Source organism: Sus scrofa, chromosome 14 (genome assembly GCF_000003025.6).
Source record: "Sus scrofa isolate TJ Tabasco breed Duroc chromosome 14, Sscrofa11.1, whole genome shotgun sequence".
Classification (NCBI taxonomy): Eukaryota; Metazoa; Chordata; class Mammalia; order Artiodactyla; family Suidae; genus Sus; species Sus scrofa.
The window spans coordinates 56176199-56195732 of NC_010456.5; the positions used below are offsets into that span (position 1 = coordinate 56176199).

A 19534-nucleotide genomic window follows, 5' to 3' on the forward strand; every position below is an offset into this window, starting at 1 on the left:
ACGAATCCGACTAGGAACCATGAGGTTGCGGGTTCGGTCCCTGCCCTTGCTCAGTGGGTTAACGATCCGGCGTTGCCGTGAGCTGTGGTGTAGATTGCAGACGAGGCTTGGATCCCGCGTTGCTGTGGCTCTGGCGTAGGCCGGTGGCTACAGCTCCGATTCGACCCCTAGCCTGGGAACCTCCATATGCCGCGGGAGCGGCCCAAGAAATAGCAACAACAACAACAAAAGACAAAAAAAAAAAAAAAGACAAAAAATAAAAAAAAAATAAAAAGGAGGATTCTGGAGTTCCCGTCCTGGTGCAGTGGTTAACGAATCCGACTAGGAACCATGAGGTTGTGGGTTCAGTCCCTGCCCTTGCTCAGTGGGTTGACGATCCGGCGTTGCCGTGAGCTGTGGTGTAGGCTGCAGACGCAGGTCGCATCCCGCGTTGCTGTGGCCCTGGCGTAGGCCGGTGGCTACAGCTCCAATTCGACCCCTAGCCTAGGAACCTCCATATGCAGCGGGAGCAGCCCACGAAATAGCAAAAAGACAAAAAAAAAAAAAAAAAAAAAAAAAAAAAAAAAAAGGGAGGATTTTGAGCTCAGAATTAACCACCACCCTCTCAACTGGCATATACTAATATTTGCCAGAAAGCCAAGAACACCCAATGGAGAAAGGAGAGTCTCTTCAACACTGATGCTGAAAAAACAGGACAAACACATACAGAAAAATGAAATTGGATGCTCTCCTATACCACTCACAAAAATGACCTCAAAATAGATAAAAGACTTAAATGTAAGACTTGAAACCGTAAACCTCCCAGGAGGAACCATATGAAGAAGTTCCTCGAACTGGATATTGGCAATGACTTTTTTTGGATATGACACCAGAAGCACAAAAAAAAACAAAAGCAAAAATCAACAAGTGGGAGCCCGCCAAACTTAAAAGCCTCTGCACAGCAGAAGCAAACAAAAATCAACAAAATAAAAATGAAAAGGCAACATATAGAATGGGAGAAATATTTGCAAACCGTGTGTGTGATGAAAAGTTAATATCCAAAGTAACACCCTCCCTCCCAACAATTCGATGAAAAAAATGGGCAGAGGAACGAAATAGACATTTTTCTAAAAAAGATACCCAAATGGTCAATGGGTATCTGAAAAGATGCTCAGCATCACTAGTCATCAGGGAAAATGCAAATCAAAACCGCAATGAGATGTCACCTTACACCTGTTAGAAGGACCATCATCAAGAAGATGAGAGATGACAAGTGCTGGGGAGGCTGTGGAGAAAAGGGAACCCCTGTGCACCGTTGGTGGGGATGTAAATTGCTTTGGCCACAACGGAAAACAATACTGAGGTTCCTCAAAAAAATGAAAATAGAAATATCATATGACCCAGAAAATTCATTTCTGGGTATATACACAAGGGAAATGAAATGAAGAGAGGATGCTGAAGACCTATGTGGACTCGCATGGGTACTGCAGCACCCTTCACAACAGCTAAGGTGTGGAAACAGCCTAAGTGTCACACGCCAGCAGATGATGGATAAGAAGACGTGGTATAGATGCACAATGGGATAGTCTTCAGCCATGAGAAAGAAGGACATCCTGCCATTGGGGACATGGTTGGACCTTGAGGACATAAAGTCAGGCAGAGACAAATGGTATGTATCATTTACAGGTGGAATCTGAAAAAGCCCAACACATACAAATAGAGAGTGAAAGGGTGCTTTCCAGGGGTGGGGGTGTGGGGAACTGGGAGAGTTATTTAAGGATACGAACTTGCAACTAATAGATAAGAAGTCTGGGGAGGTGGAATGCACAGCCTAGTGAATAATGACATATGGGCATTAATAAGGTATTATATTCAACAAACTTGCTACCAGGCTAGATCGGAATTATTCCCACCACAAAAGAGATGATAATTATAGGACACGATAGAGGTGCAATGGCAATCATATTACAGTTCATAAATGTCAAATCAATAAGTTGTACACACACTTATATAATGTTATATGTCAAATACATTTCAGCCAAAGGAATAAATAAAAGGAGGCTTCTGCACACTTGGCTTCCAGCCCTGAAAGTGTAGAAAGCCAGGGTCTTATTCTCTCCCTGAACTGGGATCCTGGTGTTCACCAAGAGCTCACCCAACCCCAACCCCCTCCCCCAGAGCCGTCACTTGCCATGGATGGGGGGCAGCTTCCCATGTTGGCCCTCTGGGACCCAAGGTCTGGCCTTGGTGATAGGAGCACCATTCTAAGCTGGGAGAATTTAGTTGAACACACAGAAATTTGCTCCGTGTTTGCCCGGCGCCAGACCTGGTGTTATCTGCTTTGAGATCTCTCTCATTTAATTCTTCTGACAATCCTGTCTCCGTTAAGAGATGAGGAAACTGGAGTTCCCATTGTGGCACAGTGGAAACGAATCTGAGTAGGAACCATGAGGTTGCAGGTTCGATCCCTGGCCTTGCTCAGTGGGTTAAGAATCCTGCGTTGCTGTGAGCTGTGGTGTAGGTCGCAGACATGGCTTGGATCCTGAGTTGCTGTGGCTGTGGCATAGGCTGGCAGCTGTAGCTCCTATTGGACCCCTGGCCTGGGAACCTCCATATGCCATGGGTGCGGCCCTAAAAAGACAAAGAAAAAAAAAAAAAGAGAGAGAGAGAGAGAGATGAGGAAACTGAGGCTCAGAGGGACAAAGAACACACAACCAGAGAGGGGCTGAGACGGCTCTAGATTATCTATCCCGCGTCAAAGGTAGTGGGTGCAGATCACCAAATGTTACTGCAAGGTTCAGGCCCTCAAACGCGACTTGCTTCCCTTCCCTCTGAAATCTGCATCATGGACCATGTCCCTGGGCCCTCGAGGGCGGAGCCCGCCGCTCTGAGAGGAAGTGGGGGAGTCTGAGCCCATTGGAGCAAAGGGCTGAGGTTCCGGAGAGAGCTGCAGGGCTTTGAAAATGAAAATGCAAGATGCTTAGATAAATTTCAACTGAATTTCAGATAAACAATGCGTATTTTTTTAGTCTAAGTAGATCCCCTGCAATATTTGGGATTTACTTAGGCTAAAAAAGTATTCTTTGATGGGAGTTCCCCTTGTGGCTCAGTGGAAGTGAATCTGACTAATATCCACGAGGATGTGGATTCGATCCCTGGTCTTGCTCAGGTCAGGGGATCTGGTGTTGCTGTGGCTGTGGTGCAGGCTGGTAGCTGCAGCTCTAATTCGACCCCTAGCCTGAGAACTTCCATATGCTGGCATGTGGCCCTAAAAAGTAATAAAAAAAAAAAAAGAATTCTTTGTTTATCTAAAATTCAAACCTAGCTGGGGGGACCTTGGAACTGTAACTAGGTGACGCTGGTTCCAGGCGGAGCTCATAGCTGATCTCATGCTGAAGGAGGCCTCCAAGTGCAGAGGCTGGGACCCGATTCAGCTTTGCTCATCGGCTTTGCTGGCTCTTCAAAGTGCTTTCTTAAGTCAGCCTCACTAGCTACAGCTGAAGTTTCAAATTAGCAACTTGGGAAGAATCTAAACAGCCATGATGTTAAGAAAACCAACTTAATCAATTTTTTGTCTTTGTCTTTTTAGGGCCCCGCCTGTGGCATATGGAAGTTCCCAGGCTGGGAGTCGAATCAGCTGTAGCTGCCGGCCTATACCACAGCCACAACAATGCCAGATCTGAGCCATGTCTGTGACCTACACTAGAGCTCAGGGCGACACCAGATCCTTAACCCACTGAGCAAGGCCAGGGATTGAACCTGCAACCTCATGGTTCCTAGTGGGATTCGTTTTCGCTGAGCCGTGATGGGAACTCCACTGGCCCAGGAACTTCCATTTGCCATGGGTGAGACCATTAAAAAAAAAAAAAAAAAATCAGGCCCTCCATCATTCTTTCAAAAAATCAGGGAGTTCCTGCTGTGGTGCAGCGGGATCAACAGCATCTTGGGAGTGCTGGGACACAGGTTCGATTCCTCTCTCGGCACAGTGGATTAAGGATCCAGTGTTGCCACAGCTTTGGCTTAGGTCACAACTGCAGCTCAGATCTGATCCCTGGCCTGGGAACTCCACATGTCACTGGGCAGCCAAAGATCAAACAACAAAGAAATCAGATTGGCCATGTTGCATCATTAAGATCACAGGGAATCAGTCATGCAGAGCTAAGGATCAGGCCCTCTCTTAGGCAAGGTGTGCATCTCCAGTGTGTCCCATCCAGACCCTGCAGGTTTGGTTTTAAAAAATTTTATTGAAGTATAGTTGATTTACAAATTGTGATAATTTCTGCTATACAACAAAGTGATTCGGTTATGTGCATGCACATATCCGTTCTTTTTCAGATTCTTTTCCCATATAGATGATCACAGAATATTGATTGGGTAGAGTTCCCTGTGCTGCACAGCAGGTCCCCATTGGCCACTCATTCAGTATACCATAGAGTGCGTGTGCCAATCTCAAATCCCCAGTTCATCCCTCCCTCGACCCCACCTGCCTCCTTTGGTAGCCATATGTTTGTTAACAAAGTCTGTGAGTCTGTTTCTGTTCTGCAGTAAGTTCATTTATACATCTTTTTTAGAGTCCACATATAAGTGATATCATATGATGTTTGTTTTTCATTGTCTAAATTCACTTAGTATAATAATCTCTAGATCCCATCATGTTGCTGCAAATGGCATTATTTTATTCTTTTTTATGGCTGAGTAATATTCCATTGTATATGTATACCACATCTTCTTTATACAGCATATATATGGGTCTTGTTTTTGTATCCATTCAGCCGGTATGTGTCTTTTGGTTGGAGCATTTAGTCCATTTACATTTAAGGTAATTATTGATATGTATGTTCTTATTGCCCTTTTGTTAATTGCTTTGTATTTGTTTTTGTTGATTTTCTCTGGCCTTTATTTCTTGGCCTTTTTTCTTCCCTTTTGTTCTCTAATCTTGTGGTTTGATGACTATCTTTAATGTTGTGCTTGAATTGTTTCTTCTTATTTGTGTGTGTATCTATTGCATTGAGTTTTAATTCCTGATCTATATCATATGCCAGAAAGTATCCTTGTAGTTACAACAAAAATAGCAAGAGTCTTCAGTGTGCCGGTTCCAGCCTTTTCTCCCATTTTATTGCATCTCCCTTCCCGGACCCTTCCTCAATGAGCTGATGCTCATGCATGGGTTTCCTCCTCTCCCCACAGCTCATGCTGTGCCCCTACTCCCACTCCCAAGGAATTCCAGCCTGACCCTTATGGCCCACTCATCAGGGAAGGAAGATCTTGAAAGCCCATCTTCCTTCAAGATGGCACCATGAAGTCCTTGCCACCACTGAAGTCCTCTGAAGCACACTCAAAATCCATTGCCATTGGGCTGAATTCCTCCCCCCGCTTTCTGTTATCATTTATGGCAGGATATTGAATATAATTCCCTGTGCTCTACAGTAGGAACTTGTTGTTTATCCATCCTATATATAATAGTTTGCACCTACTAACCCCAAACTCCCAATCTATCCACCCGCTCCTCCCTCTCCATTGGCAGCCACAGTCTGTTCTCTAGGTCTGTGAATCTGTTTCTGTTTCATAGGTAAGTAGATTTGTATTGTATTTTAGATTCCACATATAAGTGATATCATATGGTATTTTGTCTTTCTCTTTCTAACTTCACTTAGTATGATAAACTCTAGGTCCATCCATGTTGCTGTGAATGGCATTATTTTGTTCTTTTCATGGCTGAGTAGTATTCCATTGTGTAAATGTACCACATCTTCTTAATCCATTCATCCATCAATGGACATTTAGATTGTTCCCATGTCTTGGCTATTATGAATAGTGCTATGAACATAAGGGTGCATGTACATTTTCAAATTTTAGTTGTGTCCAGATATATGCCTAGGAATGGGGTTGCAGGATTATATGGTAGTTTTATATTTAGTTTTTTAAGGAACCTCCATACTGTTTTCTGTAGTGGTTGTACCAATTTATATTCCTACCGTGTAGGAGGGTTCCCTTTCCTTTGCACCCTCATTTGGCTGAATTTCTTCATTGTACAGATTAAGAAGTGGAAAATATGACTCTCAGGGGTTGCCCACAACTAAAACGGTAAAACAGTGAGCAGATCTCAGGCAACTGGAAAGATCTTAGACTTTTCACCTAAACACGTGCTCTTCCTTTGGATGTAGCTGCAGTGCTCTCAACATCTCCAGCACCATGTGCTTAATGAGTTTTCTCTGACTGATTGATTGATTGATTACTAAAACACCCCGAGCTCCTGGCAAAGCAGTTCTCCTCTGTTGAGCAAATTATTTTTATGCAAGGCAGTCTCTAGAGCTTAGATTAGGGGAGCTCAATATAATCTTCAGATCATTTAGCAATGTCTTGTAGCCACTGGTCATGAGATTAAGGATCTAGGAAAAGTGCCCACTGTTGGCACATGGAAAGGAGGGGAGGCACCATGTTGGGGGATTTCAGGTTTTCTTTCTTTCCTTCTTCTCCCTTCCTTCACTTTCTCTCTTCCTCTCTCTTTATCTCTTTTCCTTCACTTTCTCTCTCTCTCTCTCTCTCTTTTTTTTTGGTTGCACCAGCAGCTTGTGAAAGTTTCCCAGGCCAAAGATCAAACTCACGCCACAGCAGTGACCTGAGCTGCTGCAGTGTCAATGACCTGAGCTGCTGCAGTGTCAATGCCGGGTCCTTAACCTGCTGAGCCACCAGGGAACTCCTGAACTAGATGTTGTTATCTCCATGTGCTCGCCCCTGATCTCACCACCCACAGTGTGGGAGGGATGGAACAGAACTGTTCGATTCCAAAACCCATCATCCTTTGACCAAATGCCCACAAGACCAAGTCCAAATTCCCTAACATGGATAAAACCGACTTGTCCAGCTCTTCCCTCCTGGGCATTCCCTCAGGCCAACGACTTTGAACCCCTTGCTGGTTTCCAAACACACCATACAACTTTACATATGGGTTGGTGTCTTTGTGAATTATGTTTTCTTTTCACCAAAGCCTGTGTCCTCCTTCATAAGTCCTTCCTGATGCATCTAAAATTTTACTTCCTCTGTGGAAGTTTCTCTGACTTTATCAGACGAGTCAATGAAAGCCAAAGTCACTGAGTATTTTCTTTTTTTCTTTATAAGGGCCACATCTGTGGCATGTGGAAGTTCCCAGGCTAGGGGTCGAATTGGAGCTGCAGCTGCTGGCCTTTGTCACAGCCACAGCAACACAGGATCCGAGCCGCATCTTCGACCTACACCACAGCTTGTAGCCACTGGATCCTTAACCCACTGAGTGTGTCCAGGGATCGAACCTGCATCCTCATGGATACTATTTGGGTTCTTAACCTGCTGAGCCACAACAAGACCTCTGAGTGTTTTCTTTGAGCTATGGACTAGTTTGGCCACTTTGCTCTATGTTTTATTTAATCACTTTATAACAGCCCTCTGAGGTAGGCACTGAACAGGTTCTTTTGAAGGGGCATGAACAGATTGAGAGAGATTAAGGAACTTGGCCATGCTCCCAGATTTAAGAGGGTTTGGACCCAGGGCTTGGCCCAGGTCTGCTTGGTGTTTGAGCTGAGCCTTTACCCCGAGGCTCCATGCTGCATCCCCTTTTTGCAGGTGCTGCTCCTCCAGACAGACCTGGCTGGATAGCATTGGCTCAGCCAGGTGTGACAGTGTCTGCCTCCTGGAGGCTGAGAGCTCCCGGGAACAAGGAGCCTATCCCCTTACATTTGGGATCTGACATTTGAAGTGACTCAGTAAGAGTTTGCTTAGGGGATGAGGGCATTCGGACTTTATCACACCAACCTTGAACCTCATTTCCTTGCTCTGCCCATAGTATTTCGATAGCATTTAGGGAGTTCCCATCGTGGCTCAGTGGTTAACGAATCCGACTAGGAAAAATGAGGTTGCGTGTTCGCTCCCCGACCTTGCTCAGTGGGTTAAGGATCCGGTATTGCCGTGAGCTGTGGTGTAGGTCGCAGATGTGGCTTGGACCTGGTATTGCTGTGGCTGTGGTGTAGGGTGACAGCTGTAGCTCCGATTAGACTGCTAGCCTGGGAACCTCCATATGCCATGGGTGCGGCCCTAGAAAAGACAAAAAAAAAGAAAAAAAGGTCAATAGCATTGAGCAACTGGGGGAGACAAGCGGTTCCCAAATTCCTTCCCATTGGTGCCACCATCTCGCTGCTTCTGTGTGGATTGTGTGTAGTGGACAACCCCAGGCTGTTCCCCACTTGGCGTTTAGGTTTTTACTTTGGTCACTTGGTACCCACTCTGTTATTAGCATTTCAAAAAGGTTCTTATATTTCATCCGTAATGGAGCAAAGGTTTGCAGCTGTGAATAAAAGATTGACTAAAAGCAACAACAGCAAAACCACTCCTTCTTTCAGAGTCTGCCTTCTTCCAGAAAAGTCCCGCAGCTCTGAGCAGCCAGACAGTCCGTGATGGGAATCTGCAGCACCCTGTGGGTCTGCTCAGGTTCCAGAAAGGGAAGTGGGGTGAACCATCATTACTCGTGGATAAATAACATTGGCAGCAACACAACAGTAATAACATCTTGATGCTTTTTTTCTGCGGCCAGCATGCTTCAGGTGGCGTTTTATGTGTTAGGTGCTAGGTTTCTTTTCCTTTCCTTTTTCTTTTTAGGGTTGCACCTGCAGCATATGGAGGTTCCAGGGCTAGGGGTTGAGTCGGAGTGGCAGCCACTGGCCTACGCCACAGCCACAGCCATGCTGGACCTGAGCTGCGCTGTGACCTACGCTGCAGCTCACGGCAATGCTGGATCCTTAACCCACTGAGTGTGGCCAGGGATTGAACCCGAATCCCCGTTACTAGTCAGGTTCTTAACCCACTGAGCCACAACGGGAACTCCCAGATGCTGGGTTTAGACAGGGTAGAGCCCCCGCCCTCCTGTGACTCACAGCCAACTGGGAAATGCCACACTCCACGGCAGCCAACTGTGACTAGGGAGGGAGGTGACCTCAGATGAGGGGTCTCACACAGCCTCAGGGTGGGAGGGGCAGGGAAGACCCCTGGGAGCGGGGAGTGGGGTGGTGGCAGCACCTGGACCACAAGCGTTAAGTGGAGCTTGGTGCAGTGCTCAGACAGACACCGCTGAGTCCAGAACAAGTGATGGAGGCAGAGGATTCAAACTCAGGTCTTTGCTGGCTCTGCATCCAGAGGGACTGTGGAGCTGGGGTTACCTCTGGGGCACACCCGTGTTCTTTGAGGTCTCTGCTGAGGGCACTGGAACAGCACAGGGAGGTGTGATGGGCACTCCAGCGCTCCCCCAGCACCCGGTCTTCTTTCTCTCACATCTTTTCTCTTTGCCCAACTCACTGGCTTAGTTAGGGAAGGTCACTCTCAACAAATGAAAGGGGTAAAGAATCTACTTGCTTCTGTTGCATTTTCATGGAGGCTCCAAACAACAGTAACTTAAGGGATGTGTCTGAGCAGCGCGATGGAAAGATGTGGAATTATTGGAGTTCCTGTTGTGCCTCAGTGGATTAAGGACCAAATGTTGTCTCTTTAAGGATGTGGGTTCAAACAATCACCTTGCTCAGTGGGTTAGGGATCCATCATTGCTGCAAGCTGTGGCTTAGGTCACAGATGCGTCTCAGATCTGTTATGGCTGTGGCATAGGCTGGCAGCTGCAGTTCCAATGCGACCCCTGGTCCAGGAACTTCCATATGCCATAGGTGCAGCTGTAAAAAGGGAAAACAAATTTAAAAAAGATGCGGAATTATAGATTCCCATTGCGGCTCAGTGGTAATGAACACAACTAGTATCCATGAGGATGCCAGTTCAATCCGTAGCCTTGCTCAGTGGGTTAAGGATCCGGCATTGCCATGAGCTGTGGTGTAGGTCGCAGAGGTGGCTCAGATCCTGTGTTGCTGTGGCTGTGGTGTAGGCCGGCAGCTGCAGCTCTAATTTGACCCCTAGCCTGGGAACTTCCATATGCTCTAGGTGCAGCTCTAAAAGGACAAAAAAAAAAAAAAAAAAAAAAAAAAGATGTGGAATTATCTACCAGCTTTGACAAATGATCCGACTCCAGGGATTTCTGGAGAAGAACCAACCGCACAGCAGGAGATGTGTCAGCTGGACTTTGCCTGCCCAGAGTCCCTTCCTGGGCATCGGAAGGAAGGAACCAGAAGGTCCCAGGCAGAGTCAGGATCCCCACCTCAGGTTCAGGGCAGGCCGTATGTCAGTCAGCATTGCCACCATCAACACCCGCACCCCACCCCCGCAACAATCTTTCGAGGAGCCGGGGAGCTTGCTTTTCACCTTGGCTTTGCTGAGCCTTTGCTGTGAGGCCAGAGGCAAGGGGCGTTTATCCAGGGCTGTGCAGCCTGGTCCCGTCTCCCTTGAAGCTGTGAGGGCAAAGCAGCTTCGTTCACATGACCATGTGTTGAACGGTGGTTAGATCCATTGCCTCCTGTTCCAAGAGAAAGGGAAAGGGTGTGGGGGCTGGAGTCTGGGCTGGGTGCCTGCGGATGCGTAATCCTGTGTCTGGCCCTCTGTCGGTTTCTCCTGGGTTTGGAGAAGGGGACCTAGCATCTCTTGTCCAGTCTTCCCGGTCCCAGTGATAGCAGGGGTTGTGAATTATGGACGCAGCAGCAAATGTTTTTAATCTTCCATGAAACAAAACCAGCGTGTTTTCTGCACCAGGGGCTGAGGCCGAGGGAGGAAGCGAACAGCTGCTCCGATATGGCCAACTCGGGAATGACGTCAATGCGAGTCAGTCCGGGCCAAAGACTCCACTCAGGAAGCTTAAAAGTGATACTGAAAACAAATTTGCATTTTTTCCTTTCACAGGAACTCGGCGACTCTCCGTTTCACCGAGATGTTTTCACCAGCGTTTGCAACTAGTGTGTTGAATAAGCCGGGCTCGTGGTCTCAGGGGAATGCAGCTTCAGGTTTTTTTTTTTTTTTTTTTTTTTTCTGCTGCCCCTTTAAAATGGATTCAGCGAGATGAATGTTTCCTGGCCTGGGATGAAAACGCTGGCAGGCGCTGCCTTTTTTGCTCCTCTTAGGAAATAGTCTGTCCTAAGGTCGCTTTAAATGGAAAACAGTCTCAATTTGGAATTTGAATATCCAGGCCAAGATATTAGTCAAAACCCTCAAATTTGACATCCCATTCTTCACCCCAGCTCCAGCTTAGCTTGCTTAGGGCTGGAAGCCTCCGTGGGAAAGGGGGCTTCTCTGCTGGACTCCGATGGCCCCTCCCACTCCTCCCCGAGTGGGGAGCTGGGGTTCAGGGTGAGAGGAAGGCAGAGCATAGCTCTTACTTGAGTGGGTGCGGTGGGACCCTGCTGCGGTTGAAGCTGACCTTTCTCCTGAGGTGTCCCTCTTCTGGGTGGTCACTTGCAGCTTTTCCCTCCTCTTCTTGCTGCGGGGAGTCTCTGCCCCTCCAGGCAGAGATGAGAAATAGGGACGAGGTCATCCTGGCTCCCTTCCATGAGGTCCACATCTGGCTCTGACCTTCACACATCACTCTGCCTGACAAACTCCGGGATGCAGGGTGACCCCAACCCCAGCTTGCTCCTGGCCCCACCCCCCAAGCAGAATGCTGCAGGTGAATTAGTTCCCTGTGGATGCTGTTACAAATGACCACAGACGTGACAGCTTGAAAGGAAAAGAATGTACCCTTCCACACCTTGGAGGACAGGAGGCTGAAATCAGTTTACTGGGCGGAAATCCAGTGTCAGGAGGGCTGAGCTCACTCTACAGGCTCTAGAGGGATTCATCTTGTTGCCTCTCCCGCTTCTGGTGGCTGCCAGCATTTCTTGGGTTGTGGCCCCATCCCCTCTGGTGACATTTGACGTCGCCTCCTTGTGTGGTTAAACCTCCCTCTGCCTCCCTCTAGTGGGCATATGTGCAATTGCATGTAGGGCTCTGGAAATCCAGGATAACTCCCCATCTCAAGTGTCTTCGTTTAAACCCATCTCTGTTTCCAAATAAGAGACTCTTTTTCCAAATAAGGTGCTTAATCCCACCTGCAAAGACTCTTGCCAATAAAGTCACATTTACAAGTTCCAGGAATTAGACTTGACCTCAGTTGGGCCTTTATTCAGCCCACTGACCCCCACCCCTATTTCCTTGATGGGAAAAGGCCCCAGACTTTTCTGCCTTTCAGCTAAAAGGAGTCACATGAAAAGTTCTCCAAGCAACTTTGGGGAAACCCCCAACGCGATTGAGGTGAGAGGCCGGCCCCCACCTGCCCTTCAGGAAGCACAGCTTTCTCCAAAGATACCCTTCTCAGAAAATCCTCTCTTCAGAAGCCTGTCTCTCAAGGAGCTGACTTGTTATATTCTCCAGGGGGGTGAGGAGGGCAAGGGCAGCAGGACTTTGACCATCTCCCCTGACTACTTCTTGCTTTGGGATTTCATAGTGAAAGCAGCTTGGCCTCCAGAGTGTCACTTTTAACACTCTGTTACCTTCGTGAGGACGATCTGTGGCCTTCGAGGTTGTGGCTGCAGGAGGGGCTGCAGGGGCTGGAATCTGCCTGGCGAGTCTGTCATGGATGCCTCCACCTGGGGTTGAGGGGCACATGGGGCCCCTTTGCCAGTTCACATTGCAGTGCTGGCCGTGTCCAGTTCTGGAACAGTCCAAGGACTGGCCAGTGGGAGGCGCAGGGACACCGGGGCTGCAACGTGGCCGTGGAACTCTGGTGGCAAGCGACACAGGCTGCTTCCATCTTGGTGTTTCCAGTTTGCAACTGTTTTGCTGATCTAGGAATTTCCTATTCTGCAGGTTAGCAGATTGTCATTTGATAAGGTTCAAATGCACGTGTGAACTCAGCTGAGATGGACAAGCTGGCCTGGCAAGAAAATGTGTTCCCCAGCTCTCAGAAAGTGGGTCCAGCTTTTAGGGAAGACAATGGAACAGATTTGTTTGGAAGATTCTGGAATGTTCCTAGGATACCTCCTTTTATTGCCTTCTTCCACCTAAGCAGTGAGTAAAAGTAGCCTGTCTCTTGGCTGTTAGAACAGGGAATGGAAAATCAGAAAAGACCTGGGCTAAATTCCTAAAGACGTGGGTGGGTTGGCTGCTTAACATGAAACCCACTGGCTCCTGGAATGACATTGAAAATTGCAGCTTGGAGGAGAAGTTGACAGATATCACTGAAGATGCTATTCAAAATGACAAAATCATCAAAAGCCGAGGGCTCTATCAGTGTGCCTTTTTAAAAAAAATTTTCATTAATGAATATTTCTTTTTCTTCCTTCTCTCCTTTAACCACCCCATAACCCCCTTAGATTTTTCAGTAGAAAATCTGAATCTTCTCATATTTGTCCTCAGCTCTTCTTCTTGATTCTCAGAGGCTCAGAGAGGGGTCTGTTCTGAGTGGGCTCAGCTCTCTTATTTGGACAGTCCTGGGGGGAAACGGAGGAGGGGGTGAAGACAGCCTAGGGAACCAGGCTCTCTCCAGGGGGATCAGCCTGAACCCGTTTACCTGGTACCTTAGTCTGCTCGGGAAGCCAGAACAAGGCACCAACAGCTGGGTGGTTTAACCAGCAGATAGTTCTGGAGGCTGGAGTCTGAGCTCAGGGGTGGGGCTGGGCCTCTGAGGCCTCGCTCCTTGGCTTGTAGATGGAGGCTCTTTCCTTGTCCTCATGCGACCTTCCCTCTGTGTGTGTCTGCATCCTAATCTTGCCTTATCAGTTCACCATTCATTATTTTTAAAATTTTTTGTCTTTTTGCCTTTTCTAGGGCCACTCCCTGGAGGTTTCCAGGCTAGGGGTCCAATCGGAGCTGTAGCCACTGGCCTGCACCAGAGCTACAGAAACGCGGGATCCGAGCCGCGTCTGCGACCTACACCACAGCTCAAGGCAATGCCGGATCCTTAACCCACTGAGCAAGGGTAGGATCGAACCTGCAACCTAGTAGTTCCTAGTCAGATTCATTAACCACTGTGCTACGACAGGAACTCCATCAGTTCACCATTCATGTTGGAATAGGGCCCACCTTCATGAGCTCACTCGACCTAAATGACCTCTTTAAAAACCGTCTTTCCAAATACCTTCATTTTCTGACCTTCTGGGGGGTCAGGACTTTGACATATCAATTTTGGGGATACGGTTCAGCTTGTCACACTTGGGAACCTTGATCTGAACTCAGCCACTCTGGACCAGATCAGAATTGAATTCCCTGGGGAAGAGGTGGGTAGGGCCACGCTTGCCTGCTCACAGAAGAATCCCACAGGCTTCTTCCTGATTCCTGCCCGAGTCTCCAAGCTATTTCCCAAATCAGCTCTCAGTCAGGGATTGGCCTCTCCATGGTTCTGAGCATCCTTCCCTGCTTAATTAATTAATTAATTAATTAATTTTTAGGACCCCTCCTGTGGCATATTGAAGTTCTCAGGCTAGGGGTCTAATTGAAGCCGCAGCTGCCGGCCTACACCACAGCAACACCAGATGTGGGCCGCATCTGTGACCTACACCACAGCTCATGGCAAAGCGGGATCCTTAACCCACTGAGTGGGGCCAGGGATTGAACCTGCATCCTCATGGATACTGGTTGGGTTCTTAACCCGCTGAGCCACAATGGGAACTCCTCCCTGCTCCTTTTAGACCCACCTTTTCCACAGATCCCCTCCTTCCCAGGAAGGGAGGATCTCTCCAATTCCTGCCAATAATCACAATCAAGTTAAGCATGAAGAGGCGTTCCCTGGTGGCTCAGTGGGTTAAGGACTGGGTGTTGTTACTGCTGTGGCATGGGTTTGATCCCTGGCCCGGGAACTTCTGCATGTTGTGGGTTAGGCCAAAAAAAGCCAAAAGAGGTAAGGAGTTTCTGATGGGATCATCAGCGTTTCTGCAAGCGGGACTCAGGTTTGCTCCCTGGCCCTGCACAGTGGGTTAATGGATCCCTTGTAGGTCACAGATGTGGCTCAGATCTGATCCCTGGCTTGGAACCTTCATATGCTGCAGGGTGGCCAAAAAATAAAAAAAAAAAATTAAACATGACTACAAAGGCTGACCTAGGAGAAAAGGGGACACAGAAGGGCACTGGACAGTGGGTGAGTAGGAACATTTGGGGCTGATGACACTTGGACATGTGACCCTCTGTAGTATTTTTAGTGCCAGCTTCCCACACACCGCGCTTTTGCTTCCTAGCCCTCGTGACGTGTAGCCACCTGGTCCCAGCAGGCGGGGTGGTGTCATGGCCACAGGCCTGGGGGCAGACGGACCTGGTTTGACTCATGTCTCCATCATTTATTAGTCGTGTGGCCTTGGCCAGGTTACCAAATCTTCTTGGGCCTCAGTTTCATCATATATGAGTGAGGAAGGAATGTTTGCCTCCTAGTGTTTCTGGGAAAGTTACTTGAAATGATGCATATAAAGGGCCTGAAACCTGCTATTATGCACTGAATTGTGTCCCCCCCAAATTCCTGTGTTGAAGCCCTAACCCCAGAACCTCTGAATGGGACTATATTTGGAGGTGAGGCCTTTATGTTGTTTATTTACTAATTTATTTTTTCAGTTTATTAAAATATAGTCGAGTGGCTTAAGGATCTGAGGTTGCCACGAGCTGTGGTGTAGGTCACAGATGAGGCTCAGATCTGGCGTAGCTGTGGCCGTGGTGTAGGCTGACAGCTGCAGCTCCCATTCGACCCCTAGCCTGGGAACCTCCATATGCTGCAGATGCGCCCTAAATAGGAAAAAAAAAAAGCAAAAAATAAAAACTCTGTGTATAGATACATAGTTGATTTGCAATGTTGTGTTAATTTCTGCTGTACAACAAAGCATCATATATATATTATATTCCATATTCTATATATTATATTATACATATATCTTAACAATATATAAGATATATTATATATATTTTTATATTCTATATTCTATACTCTATATATTATATTCTATATATATTCTATATTCATACACACACACACACACACACACACACACACACACACACATATATTCTTCTTCATATTCTCTTCCATGATAGTTTATCACAGGATATTGACTATAGTTCACTGTGCTCTACAGTAGGTCCTGGTGTTTATCCATCCTCTATATACTAGATTGCATCTGCTAACCCCCAAACTCTCAGTCCCTCCCTCCCTCACACCCCAGGGCCTTTAAAGAGGTGCTTAAAGTAAGACGAGGTCATTAGGATGGTTCCTAATACAGTGGGAGTGGTGTCCTTACTAGAGGAGGAGATCAGGACACACACACACAGAGGGTTGCGCATGTGAGGATGCAGGGGGAAGATGGCCATCAATAGGCCAAGGAGGGAGGCCCCAGAAGGAACCAGTCCTGCTGAAACCCTGACCTCAGACTCGTAGCCTCCAGAACCGGGAGAAAATAATGTCTATTGTTTAAGCCCCTGAGTCTGTGTACATTGTTATTGCAGCCCTAGCAGATGAATACACCAGGTGTATAAACCACTGTCTTCCTTTCCTTCGGCTTCAGGTCCCTACTGCCTGCAGCTGGAATGGCCTCGGGCTAGTCCTCTCTGCTCTGCCTGTGCCTCTGCAAACTGAAGATAGGATACACGCGGACAAAGGCTTGACAGAGAATGAAAGACCCCAACCAAGGGGGAGCCAAGGGCCATCTTAGAAACACATGTGGCACCTTAAACCAAAAGCACCTTAAAAAATCACCTAAAAGGATTTCCCATCATGGCGCAGCAGAAACGAATCCGACTGGAACCGTGAGGTTGTGGGTTTGATCCCTGCCCTCGATCAGTGGGTTAAGGATCCTGTGTTGCTGTGGCTGTGGTGTAGGGTGACAGCTGTAGCTCCTATTCCACCCCTAGCCTGGGAACCTCCATATGCCTCGGGTGCAGCCCCCTGCCAAAAAAAAAAAAAAAAAAAAAAAAAATCACTTAAGAAATCAGCACCTTGGAAAAAGATGAAACCTGACTATCAGTTGTGGTCACTTTCTTGGGTCTTTCAGAAGTTCCCTGCTGAACTGCTCTCCCCAGAGTTCTCTGAACCTGGGGTCCCCGTGTGCTAATTTAGGGAAAAGCTTTGCAATATTGGGTCTCCTCAGCCATGGACATGACCTCTCTCTTCATTTGTTTAGTTAATATCTTTCAATAGAGGCTCATCATTTTCTTCCATAAAGACTTGTCCATTTTTGTTATTTGGTAGTTCTAAGCCTTGTATTTTTTCATACTTTGGGGATTTTTAAAAACTACATTTTCTTTTTGTTGCTGGTGTATAAAAATGCAACTGGTCTTAATTTTTTTTTGGCCATACCTGCTGCACTTGGAAGTTCCCATGTCAGGGATCCAACCTGCGAGCCACAACAGTGACTGGGGCTGCTACAGGGACAATGCTGGATCCTTAGCCTGCTGCACCACAAAGGAACTTCTGCAACTGGTTTGTTCATTTGTTTATTTTGAGGGCCGTACCTGCAGTATATGGAAGTTCCCAGGCTAAGGGTCGAATTGGAGCTGTAGCTGCTGGCCCACACCACAGCTCATGGCAACAATGGATCCTTAACCCACTGAGAGAGGCCAGAGATTGAACCTGCATCCTCATGGATACTAGTTGGGTTTGTTAACAGCCGAACCATGATGGGAACTTCTCTTTCAATTTATTTAATTTGTATTATTTAAAACAGTGTTTGTAGGTGATAATGAAATAAACAATATATTTTTTTAGACCTTAAGCAGTCAAGATATTTACCTGTAAATATTTAACCCATATTTAATTCCTGATATCCTGGTGAAAAAGATATATGGAAAGACTTTGAAAATGGCAAAGCACTATATAAATGTAAGCTGTTATTATCTAAATAACTTAAAATCTCTTTATATCTAACCAGGGCATTGATGACTCGGGAGGACTCAATTAAAAAGAAAATTCATAACAAATGCCTGAGTGGAAGCCTAGCTCTGATGAGCACCAGCTGTGTGCTTGACACCCAGCGCCTGTCAGCTATAGGTTTCAGAAACTTCTGCATATGAACTGGAACCCGATTTTCTTATAAAGCAAGCAGAAGGAATTTGTTAAGCAATGCATCCCTTGGGAAGTTCATCACAAACCGACTTCTGTAAAGTCATGACTCTGGTCTGGGTAGACGGCATTTCAGAATTTGTTGGTAATGATGGAAGAACACGTTGATGTGTTATTTGTGGTATTTGCAGGGCCTGCCATAGGCAACAAAGTGGGTGTCTCTATACTTGAGGCTCTTTTCCTCACCGGCTCCTTTGGGGTGGCACATCCATACTTTGCATGTGCCGTGGTAGTGAAGGGTGCCACACCCTGTGTGCTTTACCCAAACCCAGGGAGAGCACATGGCTTAGGATGGTTAGGAATGTGGGCTTGGAGGTCAATGCCCCTGGGGACCAGCTCTGGCTCTGCCACCTGAGCTCTGTGACTCTGGGAGAGTTCCCTCCCCTTCTTGAACTGGTCCTCCTCACCTGTAAAATGGAGAGAATTACCCATAAATCTTTACTTATGGGGGTTCCCTGGTGGCCCAGGGGTGAGGACTTGGTGCTTTCCCCACTGTGGCCTGGGCAAGCTGTTGCGTGCCGTGGCCAAATAAAAAAGAAAAAAACAAAAAAAACAAAAACAAAAAAAAAAGAAAAGAAAAGAAGGAGTTCCCGTCATGACACAGCGGAAACCAATCCAACCAGGATCCATAAGGTTGTGGGTTTGATTCCTGGCCTGGCTCAGTGGACTGAGGATCTGGCGTAGCCATGAGCTGTGGTGTAGGTCGCAGACGTGGCTCGGATCCCGCGTGGCTGTGGCTGTGGTGTAGGCTGGCGGCTACAGCTCCGATTAGACCCCTAGCCTGGGAACTTCCACATGCTGCGGCCACAGCCCTAAAAAGAAAAAAAAGAAAGAAAGAAAAATCCCTTTATTTACAAAAGCAGGTGGAGACCAGATTAGTTGGCAAAGCCCAGGACAGATAATATGTGCAGTGCAGATGCTGCATATACTGTGCATGTGTATGTATGTGTGTGTGTGTGTGTATATATATATATATATATTTATTTAATTACATTTATATTATATTTTTGCTTTTTTGGAAATTTGATGTAGTATACACCTATGGGCTTGCCGGATATGCATATGTTTGTGGGAGAGGGTCTTGTAAATATTCACCCATATAAACCTTGGAGAAATATGAAAAAAAAAATGGAGATAATTATCCTCATTCCTATATCTTTGGTGACACTATAATGAAAAAGCCATATAGGAGCTCCCTGGTGGCTCAGCGGGTTGGGGATCTGATGTCGCTGCTGTGGCTTTGGTTGCCCTGTGGTCTGAGTTGGATTCCAGGTCCATGAGCTTTTACATGTTATGGGCGTGTCCAAAATAAAAAGTCATAGAGTGCTTAATTCAGTGATTGGCACATTGGAAACCCTCCCAATCCTCACTCTATATTTAGGGTAGCACTTTTTTTTGGCACCTGGGAGTCCCCAGAGCTGAGCTGCATACAGAGGCTGGGACAGGGGAAAGCCCAGTGTGTGCAAAGGCCCTGAGGTGCCAGGGGTTCACGGGTGACTGGAGGAAGCAGAGAAAGGCCATGGAGGCTGCAGGGCAGGAAGAGGGTGAGGAGGTGAGGCAAGAGATGTGTGTGGGGGGACCAGGGGTCATGTGACT

At 47.1% G+C, this 19534-nt stretch overlaps 1 long non-coding RNA gene across 1 annotated transcript; it reads left to right on the top strand.

The window, feature by feature from the left end:
• LOC110256735 lies at positions 576-16643 on the top strand. Its single transcript, XR_002338651.1, has 4 exons — positions 576-1648; positions 10777-10877; positions 12715-12915; positions 16386-16643. It is a non-coding gene; the product is annotated as an uncharacterized LOC110256735 (long non-coding RNA).